The following is a 26093-nucleotide window of genomic DNA, read 5'->3' on the forward strand; positions in this document are numbered from 1 at the left end:
TTTACTCTGCTTAAAATGGTTTGAGGAAGAAGATTACAAAATGAAAAACACTGTCGTCGACTTCTGGCAGATGCACGTAATGAAAACCCTTCTGTGTTTTTACTAATCCATTTAAAGTGGTAACATAAGGAAATGAGATCTTGGATTAGCACAGAGGTTTGCAACACAAACTGAGACAGCGGTTCTTCAGTGGTGGTTATGCTCATTTACATTGTTATTGTAATTACAGACTGCAATTATTCATCATTCATTACATCTCAGTTGTAAACTGATTGAATCTGTAGAGGCTGTTAACATGAAATCAACACACACACACACACACACACACACACATATATATATATTGTAAGGGATTGGTCAATAAAAAAAACGTAAAAGACAATGTAAACAAACTGTCAATTATTGTACAGAGACAATACATTGGGGCATTAGGACCCGGTAGTGGCTACAGGAGTTGGGACCAACTCCAGGTTTATTTAATAGACTAATTATTTATATTTATTTATATATATATATTACATACACACACACACACACACACAGTACCAGTCAAAAGTTTGAGTACACCTGCTTGAAACCAGGTTTTTCATGATTATCTATGCTTTTTAACTGTAAAAACTTGTCTATAAACACTTAATATTTCATTATATGATACGTGTACTTATATAAGCTGATAATAAGGGAATTGCATTCAAAAATGTAATTTTTAAATGAAAATGTAAATCTTGTCAATTTCAATGAAATGGTCACCCATAGCAAGGGGATTTCAATCTGAAGCCCAAGCCAGTTAAAAGTCTGAAATGTGTATAACACGGTGTTAGAAGACTGGCATAAGTATAAAAGTGTCTTTTGTAAATGTTCTCTGTTCTCCGAGTTAACTAGCATGTTACCTAATTAACCTTTTGTCACCAATTATTGTTAACAGGTGAGGGTCCATGATTACTATAAATAAATAAATATAGGTAGCATAGGCACAAGTTTGTCATTCCTGAACGTAATTGCTTTAAGAAATGAAGGTCAATCTTTAAGACAAATCGCAATCGCAAACTTTGCAAGTGTCTGTAACTGCTGTGGCCAAGACCATCAAACGATTTTAAGAAACTGGCACTCATGAGGACTGAACAAGGTTAGGCAGGCCAAGGGTGACCTCAGAATCAGAGAACCAGTGAACCAGTTCATTCGAGTCAAGTCTGCAAAACCAGCGATTAACTGCCCCTGAAATACAAGCTCAGCTAAATGCTACTAGAAGTACAGATGTTTCAACATCAACTGTTCAGAGGAGATTGTGTGAAGCTGGCCTAACTGGAAGAATTGCTGCAAAGAAACCATTGTTAAGAGGGCAGAATAAGAGGAAGAGACTTGCCTGGGCCAAAAAACACAGAAACTGGACATTTGAGGAGTGGAAGTTGGTCTTATGGACTGATGAGTCAAAATTTGAAATATTTGGGGCCAACCGCCAAGTATTTGTAAGACGCAGAGAGTGTGCGTGCATGACTTCTGCATGTGTGGTTCCCACTGTCGAGCATGGAGGAGGCAGTGTTATGGTCTGGGGTTGGTTTGCTGGTGACAGAGTTGGTGATCTTTACCAAGTCCATGGCAAGCTCAACCAGCAGGGCTATCATAGCATACTTCAGAGGCATGCCATTCCATCAGGATTATACTAGTTGAGAAGTCCTTCATTGTTCAGCAAGATAATGACCCGAAACACACCTCAAAGTTGTGCAAGAACTATCTGGCAAAGAAGGAAAATGAAGGACAACTAAATCTAATGACCTGGCCTGCCCAGTCTCCAGACCTCAATCCCATAGAACTTGTATGGGACAAACTGGACAGAAGAGTCAAAGCAGCGCTACCCACAAGTGCCGTACATCTTTGGGAATTGCTGCAGAAGAGCTGGGAAGACATGTCTGGTGATTTCCTGCTGATACTTGTTAACCGAATGCCTCGTGTTTGTGAGGCTGTTATTAAGGCAAAGGGTGGCTATTTTGAGGAATCCCAAGATTGAGACAATTTTCAATTTTCTTGAACATTGCTTTGATACTCCTTATGTTTTGTTTTGTATATTATAACATGTGTTTTCATTTTCAAGTATTTACAGAAACGTATACAACGTAAAACAGTGTAAATTATGAAAAAAAACTAGTTTCCAGCAAGTGTACTCAAACTTTTGACTGGTACTGGGTGTGCGTGTGTATATATATATATAGATATATATGTGTGTGTGTGTGTATGTATGTGTGTATATATATATATATATATGTGTGTGTGTGTGTGTGTGTGTGTTTTATATATATATATATATATATATATATATATATATATATATATATATATATATATATATATATATATATATATATATATATATATATATAGTAGGATGGATGTATACACACATATATTATATTTTCTAGATAGATATATATATATATATATATATGTTTTCATCTTTTATTTAATTTATCATTGTTCACTCTTCATTCAGCAGCTACACTACAACAAGGGGCCATTTATTGGTAATTAGACAAACTTGATGTATGTGTAGGAGTGGTGCTGGAATAGGCTTATCTCCTCAGTTTTCAGCAGTGAGCTCAGACAAGCAATACTAAGGGCTGCCACATACAGTATACAGTACTGTAATAAGGCAGTGGTGTCTTTCTAGAAATATGAACAATGGAAACTTCTCAGAACACAGCACATGGTGAAAGCAGTATCTTGCTTGTTTGGACAGCAAAACTATAGATAGTGCTAGATATTGTATATATTGTGAGGACTTGGTTCTACTATAGTGAACATGACATGCCTCAGGGCTTTCATTTATGAAAAGTAGTTGTAATCGTTAGGCCTGCTACTGCTCTTGCAAAAAAAGATAAATAAATAAATAAATGGTGCCAGTACGCCTGACATCAAAGGTAATTATTTGCAAGTAACATAATAAGGCAGTGCATGTGACCTTTCACCCTGTGTGTCTGAAGAGGAGCTGACACGGACTGAGGAAATTAGACCTTGTGAAATTGATTTCTTTGAAACCCAAGCGAAACACTTTCCCATCACTCCTTGCTTAGACAGATGCTGACTGTAAGATTTATCGGCAACCCAATATCACGGAGAGAGCTTCAACTCTTGTGCACTGTGAGTGACCTTTTGGAGGTAGAATCACAGCTTTGCATATTTTTATTTTGTTGTAACAAAGGAAATGAGGTCTGGCTAACAGTATATGTGGCACTGGGAAAGATCTGTAGCGTTATTGGTATAAATTATTTTTTTTTTCTTGACTGGCACAGATTTTTCGATTCGCTTTGGTTCTCTGCTCATGGAAACCACATTATTAAGTAATATATAAAAACAGCTTGGATGTCAGGTAAAAAGCCTGGTTTACTCGTGTAAAATAAATTGAGTGAATGGAAACCCAAAAAAGCATTTTACATGACATTTATCTCGTGTAAATGTCTCGAGGTTAGAAAAAAAAATTATTGCATGGACACCCCATGAATGACTGACATTCACAATACAAATTCACGACTGACCAGTGTTAAATACATTACACCCGTTTCTTCTCATTTATACGAATTTGTTTTGTTTACTTTAAACTAGTCTATTGATTACTTGTAGTTATCGTGGTTGTCATTATTCTCTAGTCCCTGAACTTAGACTGAACTTGGAAGATTACTGAACATATGACTGTAGATTCACATTAACAGTAATAATCCCAATAATAGGCATTGAAATATAACAAATATTACAGTGAAAATACAATTTCTTACACTGTCAAATTAAGCATGCTACAAGCTTACCAATGACATTGATCAATAAAACATAAAAAAATCTTTTTTTTACTTCAAATATTACAAATTAGTTCCGTGTTGTGTAAAAAAACAAACAAAAAATGATGTTGGTTCAACTCAGAGTCTTTGTCATCCGGAGAGTTATTGTAAATAGAGCTGCTGCATTCTCAAACCCGATTGTCTGCAACATGCTGGTTTTGAGCACGGAAAATAATCCCAAGTTTGCTGCTGTTTTACGTTTCATTCATTTTATGTTTGCCGCTTACTATTATATAATTGTCTGCCTGCGAGTGTAATCTACAGCATTGCTGAATGAAGTACTGAACAGCACATTACCATCGACTCACTGATCTGATCAGGGATGATTTGTTATTGGTTTCGGCATTTTTGAACAGCTGTGGATACTGACTGAAGCAAACAGAAGCCGGCCCTAGTCTGCTTTGTGTTCATACATATGTAAAGGCCGGCCCTGGTCCTGGATTGTAGGCCCTAAATCTAGGCCCGGGGCTGGCTTTTCTTTTTTGGAGCATTCACATATGAGAAAAGGCAGCCCTGAAGCGGCCCAGGGCCGATTTAATTCGCAAGTGTGAAGGAGGTCTAAGAACTCTCACCTGTCTCAGCTGAGATTTGTTGTATTCAGCTTCACACTCAAGAGGAACTAAAATATACTGACTGCTGGCCCAACCAGTTTCAGCTATAGGAATAGATTGATGTTCATAATGGGCAAATCGGCCATGTCCTGTTTTCACGTCTGTCAAAAATAAATACAATTAACATATATAAAGAATTGGCATTTTAAACTGAGTAATAGAGGTTACCCTCAGGGCTCTCCAGAATATTTTGTGATTTGTTTGTGACCTTTTTTTCTTTTACTCAGTTTTCAGTCAGATTGTTTTTAGAAAGGTCACCCACACACTGGATAACCTGTTATGAGCTTCTTGATTTAATTGTATAAAGCTATAGACTGCCCTTTCAGGTTACTGATGTGCTACTGTACATGTTTTAGTTCATTGTCACATACAGTGTAACTGCAACCAATGAATGTGCCTAGACTAGCATGATTATTCGGGACACAAATTGATTTTCAGTGACTCTTCTGTGTACACTCTAGCATTTCGTTGAGCGCTCTCCTTTTTTTTTTTTTTTTTTTTTTTAAGTTGGAACAGCGTTAAAGTACTGTACAGTGTAGCAGGAACTGTGCTTCTCTGCTATATCGATTTTGAAGTACTTCATAACTTCTAAATTAAATTCCATTATGTTGCTTTGTCTGACACTGTGCGGTATAATGAGAATATCAACACAGATGAACAATTGGCCTGCTTGGCAGAGCAGTATTGGGAGCCTTGCTGTGTAAGCAATAAATCATGACTTTTCTAAAAACTGCACTGTAGACTTGGCAATCTGCATCCTCTTATTGATGTATTCTCTATAATCCCAAAGAACTACTACTACTGGTGGTTGATTTTCAAATTTTCATTGTTTTAAAACTTAAGAAAAAACAAACTTTTACTTGCTTTTGTGTCTTGTGGGTGTGCAGTTTATGCAATGTGTTAAACAAAAAAACACCTTAAAGCATAGCGCCTTAAAGTGTAATCAGTAATGGAGATAATTTCATTCCACATGCGGTGCCACTTGCACATCAGGGATGGAAATATGACTCCTATTGCATAGCTATTTCACCCATTCCAAGTTCATACTAGCTTACCTAGCCACAGTGTATAGTTAACAAGAACAGGTGTGTCTTAAAAAAAAAAAAAGTGGCCCAGTCAAAGCCCGGACTTGAATCCGGTTGAGAATCTGTGGCAAGACTTTCCTGTTTCTGTTCACTAACGATCCCCATCCAACTTGACTGAGCTTGAACAATTTTGCCAAGAGTGATGGGCAAATATTGCATGATCCAGATGTGCAAACCTGGTAGAGACTTACCTCAAAAGACTCACAGCTGTAATTGCTGCCAAAGGTAGGGGGGTGAATACTTATCTAACCAAGATATTTCGTTTTTTTTTTTCCATTAACTGTTTCACAATAAAAATTATCTTGCCTCTTCAAAGTGTTGTAGGTTGTGTAAATCAAAGGAAAGAAATTCCCATTTAAATGCATCAAAATGTCAGGTTGTGAAACTGAAAATGTCCAAGGTGGATGAATACTAACTTTAGGCTCTTGCTCTCTCTCGCTCTCTCTCCCCATGCCAAAGCTGCCCGATTCCAGCCTTGCTGAAGCACCCCCAGATCATCACCGATCCTCCACCACATTTCACAGTGGGTGCGAGACACTGTGGCTTGTAGGCCTCTCCAGGTCTCTGTCTAACCATTAGACGACCAGGTGCTGGGCAAAGCTGAAAATTGGACTCATCTGGGGGTGCTTCAGCAAGGCTGGAATCAGGCAGATTTGTCTTTGTGAAGGGCGCATGAATCAAGCCAAGTACAAGGTTGTCCTGGAAGAAAACTTGCTTCCTTCTGCTCTGACAATGTTCCCCAACTCTGAGGATTGGTTTTTCCAGCAGGACAATGCTCCATGCCACACAGCCAGGTCAATCAAGGTGTGGATGGAGGACCACCAGATCAAGACCCTGTCATGGCCAGCCCAATCTCCAGACCTGAACCCCATTGAAAACCTCTGGAATGTGATCAAGAGGAAGATGGATGGTCACAAGCCATCAAACAAAGCTGTGCTGCTTGAATTTTTGCGCCAGGAGTGGCATAAAGTCACCCAACATCAATGTGAAAGACTGGTGGAGAGCTTGCCAAGACGCATGAAAGCTGTGCTTGAAAATCAGGGTTATTCCATCAAATATTGATTTCTGAACTCTTCCTAAGTTAAAACATTAGTATTGTGTTGTTTAAAAATGAATATTAACTTATTTTCTTTGCATTATTCAAGGTCTGACAACACTGCATCTTTTTTGTTATTTTGACCAGTTGTCATTTTCTGCAAATAAATGCTCTAAATGACAATACTTTAATTTGGAATTTGGGAGAAATGTTGTCAGTAGTTTGTAGAATAAAACAAAAATGTTCATTTTACCCAAACACATACCTATAAATAGTAAAACCAGAGAAACTGATAATTTTACAATGGTCTCTTAATTTTTTCCAGAGCTGTATATATAAAATCTATGTATCTCTCTCTTACTGCATTGCTAAAAGATTTACTGTCTGTCACCCATCCCCCACCTTCCCGCTCCAATGACATCAAAAACAGTTTTTTTTTTTTTTTTTTTTTTTGGTTTGTCAGCAGAGATCGCAAACATTTTTAGATTTTTCTACAAGAATAAGTTAATAGTATTTTTTTTCCCTTGCTTTCTGATAGTTATATCCTGTTTCCAGGATTTCGCAATACAGAATACAATTATAGCAACATTGTTATGTAACCAATTCTGGCTGTTTAATAGTAATGAATGGAACTATTGCTGGTAATAGGGACCAGTGTCTTAAATCTTTCCTTTTGATTGTGTAGGAGCCTGTAGTTTTATTGTTGTAATTACAGAGCACTTTTCTAAGTAAATGTGTGCTGCCATCTTTCTGTTATTACAGCAGATGGTGTGTAACCATCCTTAGCTGTGAACCGACCCCATTTGCATTGCAGAACAGTGGACTCATTACAGTGTGCCACAAACCTCATTTCCAGAACTGAAAGCTCCTTCCATCAGTCTGGAAGTTAGAAGGGGTATCAGGTTATCAGTACCTCGCTGAGTAATGATTTGAAAACAAAAAGGTGATGGCGCCTGCTCTGCGACAGACCCAGACTGACCGCCGGTTTAACCTTAAGCGAGCCAGCAAGGTTTTTGTTGTGCCTCTGTGATTCTTTAGTGGAGTAATTGCTCCTCTGAGCCTCTGTAGTGTAGGTGGGCCAACACAGGACTCCAAGTGTGTGTTTGGTTGGCTAATTTCAAACTAACAGTTGGCAAACTTTACTGGTTAAATATGGTAACTGTACCCGTCTTAAAGCTTTAAATTGCATTATACATTTATTTTTTGTTTTGTTTAATCTTAAGATCCCCCACATGTCCCAATATAACTGAGTTTGGCTAATAAGATTAGTTTTCAGTTTATACTAGCTGTTGCATTTAGTTTATTTGCAAGTAGTTTTTGCTTAAAGTATACATGTCCTGTATACTTTGAGACCTCAATAATATGGAACCCAAGATGTTGTGAGTCAAGAAATTGCAATATTTCATGCTTAGCGAGTGGCACTCTAAACACAGGAGATAACTGAGAGCTTGTGAGAATGTCCTATGTTTGCGTTTTTCTGTGTAAAGCTCAATTCGTGTTTGATCTCATTTTCCAAATACCGTGTAGAACCACATTTTAAATGTGAATGGTACTACTGTATAAGGCAACATAATTGGCAGGTATTAGAGCTTTGCAAGTCACTATACATGGGGCTTGATCTATAGGGTTTTATTTTTTTATTCAGTTCGTTGGGGGAGGGGGAGGGAGGTTATCATTGATTTATTTGGCAAAGTCGGTTATTAAAAATATACACCACTCAAACACATCCATTTTTGGTTTCTGTAATACATTTACTGTATGTTTCACTAATACACGTACACGTTCACTTGCTGTGTTGAAGTGAGGATGTCCACATTAGGATTCCGGCAGCGTAGAACTCTGGATGCGTTTTCAATTCTAGTATTGTGAGAAGTAACAGTTTCATTTTACTCCCATTACCGCCCGCGTATCTCTCACACTACAGGAATTAATCACGGCACACAAGAAGTTATTTACATGTTTTCCTAAGATTAAACTCTGGTTTAGGGTTTGATATTTATGTAGCTATACTAATAATTTGAATCGATAATAATAATTGGGCATCGTTACGCACAAGAACAACTTTAATATGCGTTGGTAGAAGCATAACTGTACAGCTGTTTAATATGCATTAGTAGAAGCATAACTGTACAGCTGTTTAATATGCATTAGTAGAAGCATAACTGTACAACAGTTTTATATTTTAAATAACTTTTTCGGTTCATCATAAATAAGACTGTGCCGCCATGTTGCTGGTTTGTTTGTTTCCGTAATCGTTAAGCATGTTGCTAAGCAAATGACACTTATTATATAGTACACAAAGTTGATGATTGGTAGGTTGTAATGTACACTGCCTTCCTTCTGAAAGCCGTTTTCCTTATTTAGAGAAAGAGAGTAGTGAATGAGACTCTATTTAAAACGTGCCGTTTTATCAGTTAAAAAAAATAAAAACCAAATCTTCATAATAAGTTATTATCAGTTAAAACCGAAAACTTCAAGCCCTACTTATATAGTAGCCATGTAAGACGAGGACGACTGTCCTGTACAACTTTAGTTGTAGATCTGCCCAACTGCACAGGTTTTGTTCATTCCTGCTCAGCAGGTGTGGTACAGTAGCTCCTTCCTCCTTGACTATCAGTGTCTGAGCCCCCCTGAGAGATTGATACAGTACCTACCAGAGCATGTTTGCAACAATCATCAGGTTTAATACCACTTTCATAAAACAGCTGTTACTGTAAAGTCAAAACCAGCTAAAACTGCTAGAATGTAAACTATCAAATGTATTTTTTATTTTTATTTTTTTCCCCCGCAAGATGACAGCACACACGTTTGTCAATCTTCTAAATAATGGAGCAAACTCTGGGGAAACATGTTTTAAATTATAATAGGATTTTAATGTAATTGTGTTTTTATATGATTTAGTGTGGTAAATGAAGTGCCCATATGTTCTGTGTAGTTATGGCTGTAGGCTAACCTGTAGTACACACCAAGCAGTAACGGTGCAGTGCATACAAGGGTTAGGCAGAGTGGTGGTGGGGGGGATTCTGTGTAAATTGGGCTGCCCCCCAATAATAAACCTCAAAGGAATTAGATCAAAAGGGCTTTGCTGGGCTTCTTTGCTACTGCTTCTATTCATCACCATTTATAGTAGGATTAGGGGTAGGGGAGGGGTACTGATGCAAAGTGCTTTTAAAAAAAAGGAATATAAATCATTGGGCTCAGTTCACCTGTGAAAAAAGATATGCCACTTACTAAGCACTGTGCTTTTATAACCCTGGTGTGCTACTCGACGACAGAGGTTAAGGCACAAACTTACATAAAGGTGGTTTTGTACAAGATCTTCGTTGCAGAACTCTAGAATGCTTTTATCACTTCTACTATTTATTATTCATCACTGTTGTTCCCGCTGTGAGGGGTTTAAAATTCAAGCGAATTTCCGTCATCCCTGTTCTGCCAGTATGCTGCTGTGCGTTTTCAGAGCGAGAAAATAAACTGCAGCATTTTGAATAATGTGACAAGTTCCGAAACGCAACACCCCATCCGAGTGCTGCATTTGTTTGTTTTTTTAGCACAGGCCAGATGCATTTTATACTGGTTGCTAGTTGCAATAGATACCGTGTGCAGCACGTCTTGCTGTACTGTCTGATGCAGTATTACTGTATAGAGGCCTACAACACATGTTTTACTCCAATTATTTATTTAATGGGAAGTTTCTTGTTCCTGAACCTGTTTCTATGGATGTGTCCTTGGTAACTACGTACGCAAGCATTGCAATTATTAAACTTGAGATGCTAGGAGATAGATCATGAAGTGTACCCTTCATTCTGAGTGCTTGGTGGAGGACACAATTTACTGTTTCTGTGGTCTGAAATTGACAGCTGCATCTTTCCTATAAGCTCGGTCTACAGCAAATATTACCTGGCACAGCATCAGAAGTGTTTCTGCCAAGGACTCTGAAGTTACAGATCTGGTAATTAAGGTGTAAAGATGAAAGGAACTAAGTAGAAGCTTATGGGATAGAACTGGAAAGGCGATCTCGTCATGGTGTGTTGCTATTGATGCACAAGGCATTGCTCTGATGGGTTTCGGAGTCCAGTTAATTTTTTGTTTTTTTTCCTCAATTCAAAATAAACTGCTTATACATTGTACGTGCTTTGGGGGTAAACATGGATTGCTAGTTTCAAAACCCTGTATAATAAATAACGCGTGATATCCATGTGATCTTTTTGGTGTATGAATTCATATGTATGCTGTAGTTGTCTCTTATGGTACAGTATATGACTGTCTCTTCCCTTTGGGTGGGCTTAGTGACTGTGAAAATATTTAGACAGGGGTCATTTTTAAAAATTCTGTGTTTTAAAGTACCAGGATGTGATGACCTGAAACAGAAAAATGATACAAGGTCAACCTAAACAAGAGGTGTTCGTAAGGTAACTGTAATATTGCATGATGCATCATATACTGTAGCACCTGGAAAAGGATCAAGTGTGAGTAGGGTGGTGCTGTAATTAATATGTACTGGAACTGTATTCACGCAGCAGAAATAAATACAGTATGACACAGATACAGTTATGATTGTGATACCAACAGTGCACCCAGACACGTGATTCCATGTAGGCCTGTCATGTGCATTCCAAAAATAAAACATGAGTCGAGTAACAATAATATAATACAGCATTCTGAACATTCATGGTGGTTACTGTACAGTATATTGGGTGAGAGAGATGATGATCTATTATTATTTTAATAGCCAAGACTTTAACTCTGCAAAAATCACAGTTCAGTGATTCAGCTTTTCTCAATTTGGCAGTCAAGTAATGTCCATCTTATCGGGTTCTGTCTTGGTTTTGTTTAAGAAAGCTGTATATCCTTGTCAGCAAAATGGAAAAATGCATTATACTTTAGTAATTTATTGTGAATTCTATAAGGATGATCAATGAGTTCTACATTGTTATTATAACTAAGAAATCAATCAATCAAATCTTTATTTAATATAGCACCCTTTGCAACATGGTGCCACAAGGCAACACAAAGTAAGCATTAGAAGCAGACCAACACATTTGTAAATACAATAAAATACGTAAGTACAATAAAATAATAAAACCAATAAAACATACAGTAAAAAGGCATTAGTAGTAGTAGGCATTAGTATAGTATACAATGTGATACAAATATGTCTTCAGCCTACAGCAGCTTTAAAAGCCTCCATAGTTGGTGCCTCCCTTACAAAGACTGGCATTCGTACCACAGATTAGGGGCTCTGTAGCAGACTGCTCTACCATCTGTGTTTTTTAAAATGTTTGGAATGATGAGATACCCAGCCTCCTGAGATCAGAGCGGCCGACCTGGAACACATGAGACCAATAAGTCACTCAGGTAAGATGGGGCTAACCCATTATAGGCTTTATAGGTTCAAAGCAGGACTTTAAAATCAGTCCTGTATCGTATTGGGAGCCAGTGTAGAGATTCCAATACCGGCGTATTATGGGTTAGGGTTAGGGTCAGACTTTCTTGTTTTCATTCGGATCCTGGCAGCAGCGTTTTGCACAAGCTGCAATCTGGACAAAGAACAGTTTGGAATACCAGAAAATAGGACACTGCAGTAGTCTATTCTAGAAGTTACAAAGGCATGCGTCAGCCTCTCAACACAAAAAGTCTTACTTTAGCAATATTTCTTAGACAGAAAAAAGACACTTTAGTTACGTTCCTAATGTGGTATTCAAATGAAAGGTCAGGGTAAAATAATGAAACCCAAATTTCTAATTTCTGTCTGACTCAATGGGGTTGTGTCCACTGTACAGGTACTCTCCCTCTTATTGATTTCTGGACCCCAAAATTATGACCTCTATTTTCAGAGTTTACCCTGTGTCTACAGACCATATACAGGGAAAACAAGACTTGCGCAAGAACTGAGCCCTGCGGGACACCACACGTAACTAAGGAGGCGTGCTCCTCAAGTTTAACACATTGTGTCCTGTTTGAAAGATAGGTTTTAAACCAAGATAAGGCGCAACCTGACAGTCCTACAAGATTCTCAAGGCGGTCAATTAAAATCGGATGGTCGATGGTGTCGAATGTTGCGTTTAGATCTAGAAGAATGAGGACAGAGTCAAGGCCTGAACCAGAAGATAACAGCACATCGTTTACTACTTTTAATAAGGGTTGTTTCAATACTGTGACCAGGACGGAAGCCTGACATGAAATCTCTCATATATATTATGCGCTGCAAGGAATGAGTTTAGTTGATTTGCCACCACTCGCTCTAATACTTTTGATAAGAAGGGGAGATTAGAAGTAGGCCTAAAATTAAGAACTCCTGGATGCAAAGTATTGTAACCATATAACATCATGAGGTATAACTTAAAAAATGTCCCTGCTTTTGGTTTTGTGCTCAAGTCTTGTACTCCTAGGAAACTTTAACTTTAGGGATCAGAGCAAATTGTTCTTTTGTGATCTGGATCTCTGTTACCCCCAGCCCCGCCCAGCCCAGTATTAACTACCGGATTCCTTGATCTCTGTTTTTGGGGCGGTGGTGGTGGATGGAAAGCCTGTACAAACTCTCAGTAAATAATCTCCCCCTCCCCATCTGTTCTGCCACCGCCTTGCTGTGGTGCAGAGGTAGGGCAGTCTGCTTTGCACATGTTATTTCTGGTCATTTTCCAGCGACTGCTAAAACGGTTACAGCTGATGCAGCTCTTGTGTGTCTGTCTTGCTGTCTACATTTTTATATGTGCAGGTATCGGCTGTCTGCGAAGATTCAGAAACTGTAAAACGAGTAGTTTTCGCTGTTAGGAGGGCCCAGGAAGGGGTATTGTGCCATGGGCTTTGATGGCTCTAGTGTTAATTTCTGTGCAAGTCAGTATGAGTTGCCAAAGGCTAAAAATAGCACATCTACTATTTAAAAACAAAAACAAAACAAAAACAAAAAAAGTGTCTGCCACACGTTCTCCTCCCAAACGTGCGTTTTATTACTTTTCAGCTAAGCAAGCCTGTCATTAGAAGTCTCTTCCTATTTGTTATGGATTCCTGCGATTGCTGTTAAATTTCATGGTTTGCTGTGGTCATTTGTGCAGCGTGTTTTTTTTATTTTTTTTTTTCCCTTAACATCTTTCGATTTTTTTCATTTTTTTATTTTAACCCTTTCAGGAACAAGCATTTTTCAGTTGGGTGTTCCCCCAGGACCAGGTGTTTTTTGGCTGTAGTTGACTCTCTTCCTATAAAAATTCCCCCCCTTTTTTCTTTTTTTTTTTTTTTTTTTACTGTAAATCTATTACATTTTATTTTTTTTTCAGAACACTCTGGCAAACATTATAAAATACTTCAAAAACTATAAAACTTTTTTTTAAGTTACTTATTTTTTATTATGTATTCTGATTAGAGATATGTATAAAAATGCATTATTCTATGACCCGAAGGACCTTACAGTACTTTCTGAAATTTTGAAAAATATTGGCGTTTGTGCAAATTATAAGACAGTTTCAACTGAGTGATTGCAGTGACATGATACACGTTTTATTCTTAGGGTCTCTTTATAAGCAGTATTGGACACTACTCTTGATTTATTTTCTCAAAATAAATATTTATAAATAAGTTATTCATTCCATTATTATTGCAATAAGGAAAAAAAAAATGTACCTGATACATTTAGTTCATGAAATAGTATCTGCTGATATCCAGTCGTTTTCTAGATATAAATGTTGTAAAAACATATATATATTGAAACACGAGACAGAAATCATCAGATTTATGGTGCTTCCCCCTTGTCTATCAGCTCTAAACAAGTTCCTGTGATTTGTTTCTGCTTTTGTCTCTGATCTTTAGACACTAAATGCCCCTCTCAGTGATGTCATGCCTGTACTGCAAAGTGATCAAAGTACATCAAAGCAAAGTGCGTTTTTTATCGTGTTTACATGATCGCGGGTCCTAGAAGCCCACTTCAGTGTTAACACGATCCTGACCCTTTAAGGGTTAAATTCTGTTCAAAGTACTATGCTGCTGATGGTACTGGTATTCTATCACTAATGGAATCCTTGTACTGTATCTGGAAAATAGATGATTTTGATCCAGAATGGAAAAGTGAAATCCTCGCGTGAGTTGAGGTTTTGATATCTTAATTCTCATTCTGGGATGTAGGCAGTTTACAGCACCCTTTAGGACAGGATGTCAGACAGTATCCTCCATTGCCAGACAGTATCTCGGAAACAATCACATCACCATCTCGGAAAAACTTCACTTTTCAGGAAATAAATACCTTTCTGGAAAGACCCTTGTGTTCCGTCATCCTCATCATGCTGGAGAACTCGGATTGTATGTGCAGCTGCATTTTCGGATTCCTTCTCTGCTAAGTATCTGTATGAAACGTTAACCTGTCTGTAGCTGGTTTGTAGATGGCTGCTGGACATTTTAGCATGGAAATGTTTGAGATGTCACATTTGTTTAAATACTGGAAGTCCTTTTTTTCTAAATCTCGGTACATGTCGACGATCCCAACACATTGTGCTTTGCCACTGAGAGATGCTTACAAAAAAACTGATTTACTGTTTACTGCCTAATATCATAGCATTATGATATGGAGTCGCTGTACAGTGATGGGAATAAGACTTTCATTGTATACAGTAAGTAGTCAGTCAAAGTCATTCTAGTCCTAAATTTTTCTGCACAAAGTAACTCTACAGAAATATATTGAATAGTGTTTGTCTCCTGCTGGAAAATAAAAATGACGATAGAAATATCTAAGTATACAGTGTTTGATTAGCTAACTGACCTACCGTCTAATATCCGAACACGGTAGAGCGGGCTGCAGTTTTGATTTCTCTTTCCATAGACCTGCTGTATACAGTACAGGTCTGCAGTGTTGTCAGATGCTTTACTTGGGCCCACTACCGACTAGATTAATGAGGTCGGGTTGCACGAAGCTTGACAGTAAAATATGAGCTAGGAATTTATTTTTGTATTAACACTGTGAAAATAGCCAGGGCAATCCACACAGTGGGATGTGTAAAACACCAACACAATGCCTCGTTCCTTCATTTTATCCCACCTTGTATAGCTGTAATGACACCCTGTCTATATTTTTCCAGTACTTCGGCTTTCTCGTCTATTCTTTCCCTTGTCTCAGTGTGTTTCAGTGTTTCCAGTTTTGAGGATGGGGAGGCAGTTTAACAGAAGCACTTGTCAGGTGTGGGTGTACTGTATAATAAGAGTAGCTTTCATCAGCAGTGTTAAATTACACTGAACAAAAATATAAACGCAACATGCAACAATTTCAAAGATTTTACTGAGTTACAATTCATATAAGGAAATCAACTGAAATAAATTCATTAAGCCCTAATCTATGGATTTCACATGACTGGGAATACAGATATGCATCTGTTGGTCACAGATACCTTATTAAAAAAAAAAAAATGATGTCCCAACTCCTCTTCAATGGCTGTGTGAAGTTGCTGGATATTGGCGGGAACTGGAACACGCTGTCGTACACGTCGAGCCAGAGCATCCCAAACATGCTCAATGGGTGACATGTCTGGTGAGTATGCAGGCCATGGAAGAACTGGGACATTTTCAGCTTCCAGGAATTGTGTACAGATCCTTGCGACATGGGGCCGTGCATTATCATGCTGAAACATGAGGTGATGGCAGCGGATGAATGGCACGACAATGGGCCTCAGGATCTCGTCATGGTATCTCTGTCCATTCAAACTGCCATCGATAAAATGCAGTTGTGTTCGTTGTCCGGAGCTTATGCCTGCCCACTCTGTTTACAACGTTGACATCAGCAAACCGCTTGCCCACACAATGCCATATACGCTGTCTGCCATCTGCCCGGTACAGTTGAAACCGGGATTCATCCATGAAGCATGCCAGTGGCCATTGAAGGTGAGCATTTGCCCACGGAAGTCAGGTCAAGATCCTGGTGAAGACGATGAGCACGCAGATGAGCTTCCCTGAGACTGTTTCTAACAGTTTGTGCAGAAATTCTTTGGTTGTGCAAACCCACAGTTTCATGAGCTGTCCGGGTAGCTGGTCTCAGATTATCCCGCAGGTGAAGAAACCAGATGTGGAGGTCCTGGGCTGGCGTGGTTACATGAGGTCTGTGGTTGTGAGGCCAGTTGGATGTACTGCCAAATTCTCTAAAACGACGTTGGAGGCGGCTTATGGTAGAGAAATGAACATTCAGTTCTCTGGCAACAGCTCTGGTGGACATTCCTGCAGTCAGCATGCCAATTGCATTCTCTCTCAAAACCTGAGACATCTGTGGCACTGTGTTGTGTGACAAAACTGCACATTTTAGAGTGGCCTTTTATTGTCCCCAGCACAAGGTGCACCTGTGTAATGATCATGCTGTTTAATCAGCTTCTTGATATGCCACACCTGTCAGGTGGATGGATTATCTGGGCAAAGGAGAAATGCTCACTAACAGGGATATAAACAAATTTGAGAGAAATAAGCTTTTTGTGCGTATGGAAAATTTCTGGGATCTTTTATTTCAGCTCATGAAACATGGGACCAACACTTTACGTGCTGTGTTTATATTTTTGTTCAGTGTAAATTCCATTCCATTGTCTTTACCAGTCTCATATACTCTCCATTGTTTCCATTTCAAGAGCTGCTTTATATTGCTTGATCAAGGGTAGCTTTCTGTTAATGCTTACGTTAGGAGTTTGTACAATACTTCTGCAGATTTTAAAATTAAATCCATCTATAAAATCATCAGTGTTGTCATGAGAAACAGAATTTCAATTATTACATACATTAAAAAAAAAAAAAAAAGTATTAATTCATTAACTTATTTCTCAATGCTGGTACTGAAGCGTGGATTTGGATTTCAAATCTAGGAGTGCACAGCCTGTTCACACCCTTTTGATTTCACTTGGCTACTAACTGTCCCGTAGAGGACTGAAAAGCAGCCTTTCAGCAGCAGTGGCACAACGATCAATTGAAGAGCTGTGTTTGCATATTGTATTTTCTGTTGGGATTCACACAAAGCGTGTGCTTTTTTTTTGTTTTTGTTTTGGCCTGTCTGTCTTTCTTTTCTGCTATAGAAGAGAGTGGGGTTTTTCCACATAATGCTGTGCTGGAGTGTGACATCACCCCTGGTTTCAGGTTTCCACTGAAGCCCAGGATCCTTGACAGCTGTGCCGCTTCATTTCCTCTAGTGTTCAGAGGGTGAGCGCACACAAGGGGGAACGGCTTCACAGGAGCATGTTCCATCCATGAACTTGCCAAATGCTGGCTTCTGACTGATGAGGGAGAGCATCTGGAGTTTCATTTCTATAAAAAATAAAATATATATATATATATATATATATTAAAAGCAGGCACCACTTCGTTTCTTCAGTTCTTTTGTTGCCCTGGTGATCAGTAGTAAGTAAAGCTGCAAACCTGATTTTTTTGTGTTTTTTCAAGTCTAGATTTTTGTTATATTTTTACTGGGGGAATGTTTGTATTGTAGTAGTGTGCTTCGGAAGATGGCATTTTCTGTTCCATGTGTTTTTGGAGGAGAATTGCCTGGTCTGCCTTCGATGCTCCCATCAGAAATTTAGTGCAGTCTGCAATAGTTTTTTTTTTTTTCTGCTAGCACAAGGACTACCTTTTTGTTGCTGGAAATGTGCTAACCTTTATTTCATTTGTGTGCACTATGCGTGTTTCATTTTATAATGTTTGCAATAATGAGTTCTATTGCTCCAATATTTCATTTAGTTATTTTATTTAATAAATTTGCTCCCTGTAGCTGGCTTTCAGCTTTAACATTTTGATCCGTCTCAATTTTAGTTAATATGCAGACAATCTTTTCATACAGAGCCAGCCTAGCATCTGTTTGGGTGATTGCATTAAATATTTCATGCTGAAGACAAATGAAGTTGAACCATGCTAAAAATAGAGTATGTGTGGTCACAAGAGGCTTTTACTGTGCATAAACAGTGAGTGATTTATTGTGGATTTTCTAAAAAAAAAAAAAAAAAGATGGAGCACTTTTGATAGCTTCTTCACTATGTTGTGTGCATGATTTGGTTTGGGGCAGGTATGCACCAGAGTAAACCTAGTCTTTTCACTCTGCATGTTTATCTTGTCCTTGCTTTTTTATTTATGGTGATCCTGAGCAGTGGTGTTTTTTCTAATTACAGGGCAGTGTGGGGTGAGGTGCTCTGGTCTTTTCCTCTCCAATTAACCTATACTGTATTTTGACCTGCTTGGTGAGGATTCACTCGTACATTTTCTATTTGTTCTGCACATTACAATATTGGACTATCTTGTTTGGCTTATTCCCTTTTGTAAGAAAATTAGTGATGGACTAATTTCAAGCTGCTCTTCTGTATCAAACTATGTACTCAAGAAAATACTACTTTATTTCTGCCTCTAGTTCCATGTTGAAATCTGTACAATGTCACATTTAATCTTCCCCAGATAAGTAGACTACGTTATATGATTGACAGTAACACAAGTAAAAAAAAACTGAAAGGACGGTATAGATCTGCTTTTAATTCGTTCTGTATTATTACCAACTTCTGTAAAATAAAAAAAAAAAATTACAAGCATGTGACCAAAGTAATTTTCTCTCGCAAAACCTGATATCTGGTAAAACCAAGTAATTTTAAACCACCCTTGTTTTATGATCTTGCTGTCAAGGACTGCTGATCTTTTAAAGAGGTCTAAGAAAATAACTCCACTCTGAACAGCGGGCTACTGGTGGAGTCTACTGCTCTCATACCAGCAGGTGTGGTACATCTTGCATCCACTAGGGGCAGTGTGTAGAATGGGGGACATGTGCTGGTTACACTCTGGTGTACCTGATATACTTACTGTACTTCCAGTTTAGCCATGATTGAGAGCTGTGTTTTAATGTTGTATGCTGCTCTTGATAGTATAAATACATTACATAGGGCATTAGAGACCCACATCTCTTTGGTTGTCTAGTTATTGCTTGCTAAAAATGCTCTGTCCTATAATGACCTGTTTAATAGCTTAGTGCACATGAGCAATACTGTGGTTTTAGAAAACGCCAAGGATATGTTTAAAGGGAGGGGGAGGGGGTTGCTTCTGCTATGTGACTTTTTTTAAATTTAAAAGGCTTTTTTGTGAGCAACTCAAGCTTTACTCATTTAAACACTGATTGAGAATAACTGATGGAAGTGTGTGTGTGTGTGTATGTGTGTGTGTGTGTGTGTGTGTGTGTGTGTGTGTGAGATGACCTTCAGAGTTTAGATTGCTTTGCCCACAAAGTTTGCTAATGACTGTCTTTGTACCATTATCTTAACATTTTAATTTCCTGCTCTGCGACATGAGGTGCTTTGTTGTTGTTTTATCTCCACCTAGTGATTTTTAGTAATTCTGGATGGCTATTTTATACCATAAATGTAATTTAGTACAGCAGATGTTTCCCTGCCACCTGGTAGTGTGTAATTCTGAAGTTTTCCATTGAATAGGTATCGCTGTCCTGTTCCAGCAGTGCTGATAAAAGGCGCCACACTTCAATAATGGCAGTTTGACTGGCAGAATGCAGCAGGAAATGTCTCTGCTAGCCATAGTGCATTTTAATCTGCCTCAGATATGCAATTACACTTCCTGCACAGTGCTGTACAATTTTTGCAAATATTCTTAGACGCTTGTCCTTTTTTTTTTACTGTACATACAAAACTGGGCATGTCTTCAGTGCTGTATTATAAATCTAGACTTACTGTTGCTGTTCCAGTGATGTATTTTGGTCATGAAAGCAATTTTGATGCATTTTCTTATATCAGTCTTATAGAAGTCAGGTGCTTTTACCATTCGCAACTGAGCTGCAATGTAATGACCTTCATCCAGTAAGAACAATACATCTGTACAGAGCAATGAGTTGGAATGAGACATCTTCAGAGCTGACATGATAACCTGCAGCCCATTAAGACCCTTTTGCAAATGCTTCAGCATCTGTATGCTGGTGTGTACGTGCACTCTTGTGTGTTTTTGTTGCATGAAGGTTTTTCAGAAGGCTTGATAAAATAACCTGATTAAAATGAGCGTTTTTGACTAGCTGTAACTGTTTATCGCATGTGCAATGCTAAGGTTTTAAAAGTCTAGTTGGCTTTTTAATTTTTAACTATGCTTGTTTGTTGGCCTTCGTATCTTCCAAGTGTGGTACTCTAATTGAGCCCTTTTATGCTGCCAGTGTGATGCTTTGTCAAGAATGCGTTTCATCTTTTGTTACGTGGTTATTGTGCGCCGGAAACAAAGCAACCCATTGTTAACGCATTCGCCGAAGCGATTTCTGAAAACAGTGCAATGGGGTCCCAGGTAGACAACAGAGCTCTGTGTTAGACCCGCTGAAACCAGGTGTATTTAGTGGTGCAATCAGGAACTTTAACAATTGAACACACTATAAAAAGCAAAGTGGTCCTGAGTAACAGCTGTGTGTGTTTGGACTGAAACAGATAGAGGAAATCAAAGAAAGAAAAGAATGGCTGGGATGAGTGAGGGGTATTTTTCTCTGGCGCACTCCATCGCTAAATTCTTGTAGTTCACATATTATATTTCACATTTAGAGGATGCCACAATGAGAAATAATTTGCTTTTTTATGTAGTAATTTAAGATTGAGTAATTTAGTTTGGAATGTAACTATTCACAAGCCACCATTTCCAAAGTCCTTAAATTTACAGTTTGGAGGTTTGTACTGTAGAGCTACAACTATGGTACTAAAAGAAAATCCTTAAATAAGTATAAATAGGTAAAACAAAATAAATTCTATTCTGATTTTTTTTTTTATAAACCCTGGATACAGTATACTACTATACAGCATTGGCCTTTGTTCATTACCAGTGGCCACATGTTGTAAAACCTACAACTGGGGGGAAATTCAGCTCCACTAAATGGCAGAGGATCTGAATATGTCCACTGTTTAAATTACAGATTTTATGGTTATGAATATCTGACATCCAACTGTAACTTTTTAATTGCTATCTGTATGTGTGTGTGTGTGTGTGTGTGTGTGCATGGTAGGACTCGTGTATTGATTTATTTTTAAATGACAATATTTAAATAAATTGAATAAACCCCCCCATTGTCATTTAAAAAAAAAAAAATTTAATGTAAAAAAAAAAAAAAAAAATAATAAAAAATTCATGATTTGCATCCCTTGTTTGTGGTACCACAGTAAGTGAATCAAAAAGACGCATCAATCACAGTGTAGGTTATACAGCTTTTGATTTGACCCCAAAACAATTTGGTCCAATTTCCTGCTAGGAAATTAAAGCTACTGTAAGAAGCAACCAGCCCTCTCCCATTGGCATTGTGCAGTACTACTTTGAAAGGATTACCTGCGGAATCCTATTGTACAGGAGACTCAGCCCAGCAGTCAGATGCTGTAGTAAATGATTATTGATCAATACACCACCAGGTTTCATGCTACTGCAACTAGAAGCTTTCTGTATGTCTTCAAGAAGTTACTAACACGTTTAAGCCACGTTATAGAAAATGCTCATTTTAAAGCACAGTGTAATTATCCAAGATGGGTGGGTATGTATGTATTGTGTGTGTGTGTGTGTGATATGTACTGACGAATAAAATATAATACTGTAGAACATATTTCTGCCTAGTAGAAGTAAGTACATCTCCCCTGTGGTTTATGCTCAACTAGTCCTTAAGGGGCTAGAAACACTTGGAGTTTAACATTAGAGCTTAAAACTTCATTAAGAGCTGCGCTGTTTCTGACTAACACCCTAGAACTTACTGAATCACTTTGTAATCCATCATGTTTTCAGCAAAACCCTACTAAAGTGCACCACAAATTACCCTTTGCACCGTACCAGCTAAAATTGATAAACACTTTAGTGTAGCTCTGTTTTTTTTTTTATTACATTTTTTGCCCTGCGCTCCCCTCATACAGTAGCCAGGGTGGCTGCGTCGTCCTGTTTGTATGTTTCCATGTGCAGTTAGTTGTCGTTGGAAGGGTCAACACAGTAGCTGGGGCTTTCAAGATCCTTCTGGTTAGCAGCCCTTATCTTGCACAAATCACAGCATCAGCACAGTGCCTCAAGAAAGATGTCAGTCACAAACTGCTTTTGAAAATTAAAAGTTTACAACCTACATGTACAAAGTTTTAAATGAAAAATCAATCATACATACTTGTATTCCTATAAAAATTTTTAAAAAATATATCAAATGGTTGAATGTTTTGATACCTTCAATCTCTATTCTAGATCCTTGAACCAATTCATCTTTAAAGTGCCTACTTCATTTCAGGAGCTAAGCATTGTGGTTGCCGCCTTTTTTGGTTTCAGTGCATTTCAGCAGCAGTACGCACTGCTGAAGTGCAAAGAAGGAAGAACAGTAGTTGTTTCAATGTTATACTGCACTGCCCATTTGAATCCCTTTCAAATAAAACCCAAAGCTCTAGATCTATAAATAATGCTTTAGTGTAACCCAGATGTGACTTAAATACTCTGTTATCCTGCCCTACCCCTTCCCTCTGTGAGCCAAATCTGTTCTTGTTTAGTTTGTGTTTTAGGCAAATTTCTTTAGCATTTTCATTACAATGGCTGGATGTTCATGTAAATAACTGCACACGCCATCACCTTGAGGCCTTTGATGTGAATGCGTGTTGGGCTTGGTAATGCAAAGCGCTTGTTCTGTTTTATGTGTCTTTTTGTTGTTGTTATCCGTGGTCCTGTATGCAATATCTCCTCCACCGCATCACTAAAATGCTGCCTGTTCATCCAGTCGAAGAGACTACAGTGCCAATGAGCTTGTTCTGCTAGTAATGGAACAAAAGCTGCTGTCTGAAAAACATTTTTCAAAATAATGACTGTATAACTTGAAAAACTGAGAATAAAACAATGGATGCACAGTGAAACTAGTATGGCTACCTGCAGAATAACATTACAAGCATGCTGAGGTATCCAGATATTCTGTCTCTCTCTCCCTCTCTCTCGGTCTGTCATTATACATTGGTATAGGTCTAACACATTTTTATAGATCTTGTCCTACTTGCATTGAGCATAATAAAGACACGTTTAGTTAATTACAGGGTATCAACAACTCAGTACTTCACATGTACAGGAGGCATAAAACCTGGCAATACAAAGTCAGTTACGCATGTCTGCCACAAATAATTGTATAGCAATTTCGAAATTTAGTTGCCTACAGTAGCTTAAGGCTGTGCTGGCCGTGCTTTTAGCCTTTGTGTCGTCTATCGCCCTTTTACAATGCGGCTCTTTGTGTTTTAGGGTTTCCCTTTTTGTTGACTTGCATATGAATCTGTACTGCAAGCCTAAGTGGTGAGTAACAGGAAGTCCAGCCACCCCAGGCCATTAAAAGCACGCAAGAGGCACGAAACGGGAGCCCCACATTGTTCGGGTTTTGCTGTTGTACAGAACAGTAGTTTGATACTCTTGATGTTCTTTACAGTACAGTTAGAAATGTGGCCCATTCGCCTTGTACCACACTTACTCACGGATTCACTGTTAGATAGATAGATAGATAGATAGATAGATAGATAGATAGATAGATAGATAGATAGATAGATAGATAGATAGATAGATAGATAGATAGATAGATAGATAGATAGATAGATAGATAGATAGATAGATAGATAGATACTTTTTGAAAAAACTTTATTTAACAATTAAATAGAATACACAAAATCAATATTTATAAAACAGATATTGTCATGAAATCATAATTTCAGATCCACCCGAGATGAACAAAAGAATACATAAAATACTGTTGACACATAAAAAGTCACGTTACAGATACTCCTGCAGTTTACCATCCTTAACAGCACACAACACACTGTCTACTCACCAGGCTTCCTCAAACATTTGTATATTATGCAAGATGGATGGATGGATGGATGGATGGATAGGTAAAATCAGAAAAAAATAATTGGAAAGGTATTTTAAATGTATTAGTCCTGCAAAATCTTTAAGTATGATCTACTGTACCATGAAACTGCTGTCAAAAATGGGTTGGGTTTAAATGACCCGACCCAGGTCTCTTGTTTTATTGTAAGTTGTAAGCGCGGGTTTCTGGCTGGCGCAATAAATACAACATTAAAACAAACTTTTGCATTGAGCCTGTTCTTAACTGACAGGATATCAAGGTTTTACAGAAAACAATAACACACAGCAGCAAGTACACCACATCAGTAATAACTGCGGAGACTGTTCTATACTATTCTGTTAGTCCCAGGAACTAAATCGGAAAGAGAACGACATCCTGCAGGGCTTATGTCAGCGATAACTCTGTGATCCATTAATAAGAATTACCGTGTGGCTTCCAGTACAGAATGCTTTTATCTACAGTGCTTGTACAGACATCATTTCTTACCAAAAAGATCAAATAAGTAGCCTTTATTTAAAAATAAATAAACAAATAAAGTAAAACAGACAGTTTTTAATTTGAATGAAGTAGATTAACAAAGACAAAGCAGTGCACTCTGCAAAATGTGCAAAAGGTGCCAAATACAAAATTAAATCAGTATGAGAAAAACAACATTACTCTCACACTTACGAAATGTTGACCTATTTTGTTTTGGGTTAAATAAAATATTTGTGGAGCACGTTAAGTAAGTGTGCTGGTAATGTCTTTCTCATGTTAATCATTTAGGTTAACACACTACAGCATAAGCTAAACTGATGTGAAAAAGAGAATTTACAAATATCTATATTAACCGTGCTTTAAATGAAGCTTCTAAATCAACACATGAATACATTCCAAACATACTTACTTTAAAGTAGCCTAGTTGGATGGGATGTTTGTTTTGAAGATGTTTCACAAAGCACTTGTGCTTCCTCCTCTTTGAATGAAATATTTCCATGGCAGTTTGCAGAGTCCGTTTTCCCCAGCTCTGTGCCATGTATTAAAACAGCAGCAGATGTCACAGTGAAAGACACATTTGTCACAAACAACAACATTAGATGTCACAAAGACTCCTGTAGCATGAAGCGCATTTAACATGAGTAACTGTTTTCATTTTGATGTTTCCAATACTTAAAAAGGCTACAGATCTGAAGGGACTAAATGTATTTGTACTATATAGTATTTAAATGTGTCATGCACTTAAAACATGAATATTTGTGATTTTTATTTATTTATTTTATAATTATTACCTGAAAGACCTGGATATCTGGGTATTTTTCATACAGGATACCCGGTTCTGGATTGTCTACCTGAGCCGACCTGTAATATTATATTTATATAATAGAAATATAAACTGCTGGAAGGAAAAAGGTCAAGTAGTAGTTAGTGGAGCATTGGGCCAACCCGGTCGAGTAAGACGACCCCGTACACTTAAATATATATATATATATATATATATATATATATATATATATATATATATATATATATATATATATATATACACACACACACACACATATACACACTGAGTGTACAGAACACCTTCCTAATTGCACCCCCTTTTGCCCTCAGAACAGCCTCAGTTCGTCGGGGCATGGACTCTACAAGGTGTCGAAAGCATTCAACAGGGATGCTGGCGCATGTTGACTCCTATGCTTCTCACAGTTGTCAAGTTGGCTGGTAGTGGATCTCTAGTCCGAATAGCTCGTTCCTTCTCATCAT

General features: G+C 38.0%; 1 protein-coding gene across 13 annotated transcripts in view; it reads left to right on the forward strand.

Moving 5' to 3' along the window:
- Positions 1–26093, forward strand: part of LOC121320099 (pleckstrin homology domain-containing family A member 5-like) — a 107982-nt gene that overhangs the window by 27753 nt on the left and 54136 nt on the right. The window contains exon 1 of one of the 13 annotated variants that reach the window (XM_041258308.1): positions 17704–17899. The exons of the other annotated variants lie outside the window; for them this stretch is intronic. The gene's annotated coding sequence lies outside the window, so the exon portion shown is untranslated. Of the gene's footprint in view, positions 1–17703; positions 17900–26093 lie in introns of those variants that run through there. 13 annotated transcript variants of the gene reach the window in all.

The sequence above is a fragment of the Polyodon spathula genome, chromosome 8, assembly GCF_017654505.1.
Source record: "Polyodon spathula isolate WHYD16114869_AA chromosome 8, ASM1765450v1, whole genome shotgun sequence".
In the NCBI taxonomy this organism is placed as follows: domain Eukaryota; kingdom Metazoa; phylum Chordata; class Actinopteri; order Acipenseriformes; family Polyodontidae; genus Polyodon; species Polyodon spathula.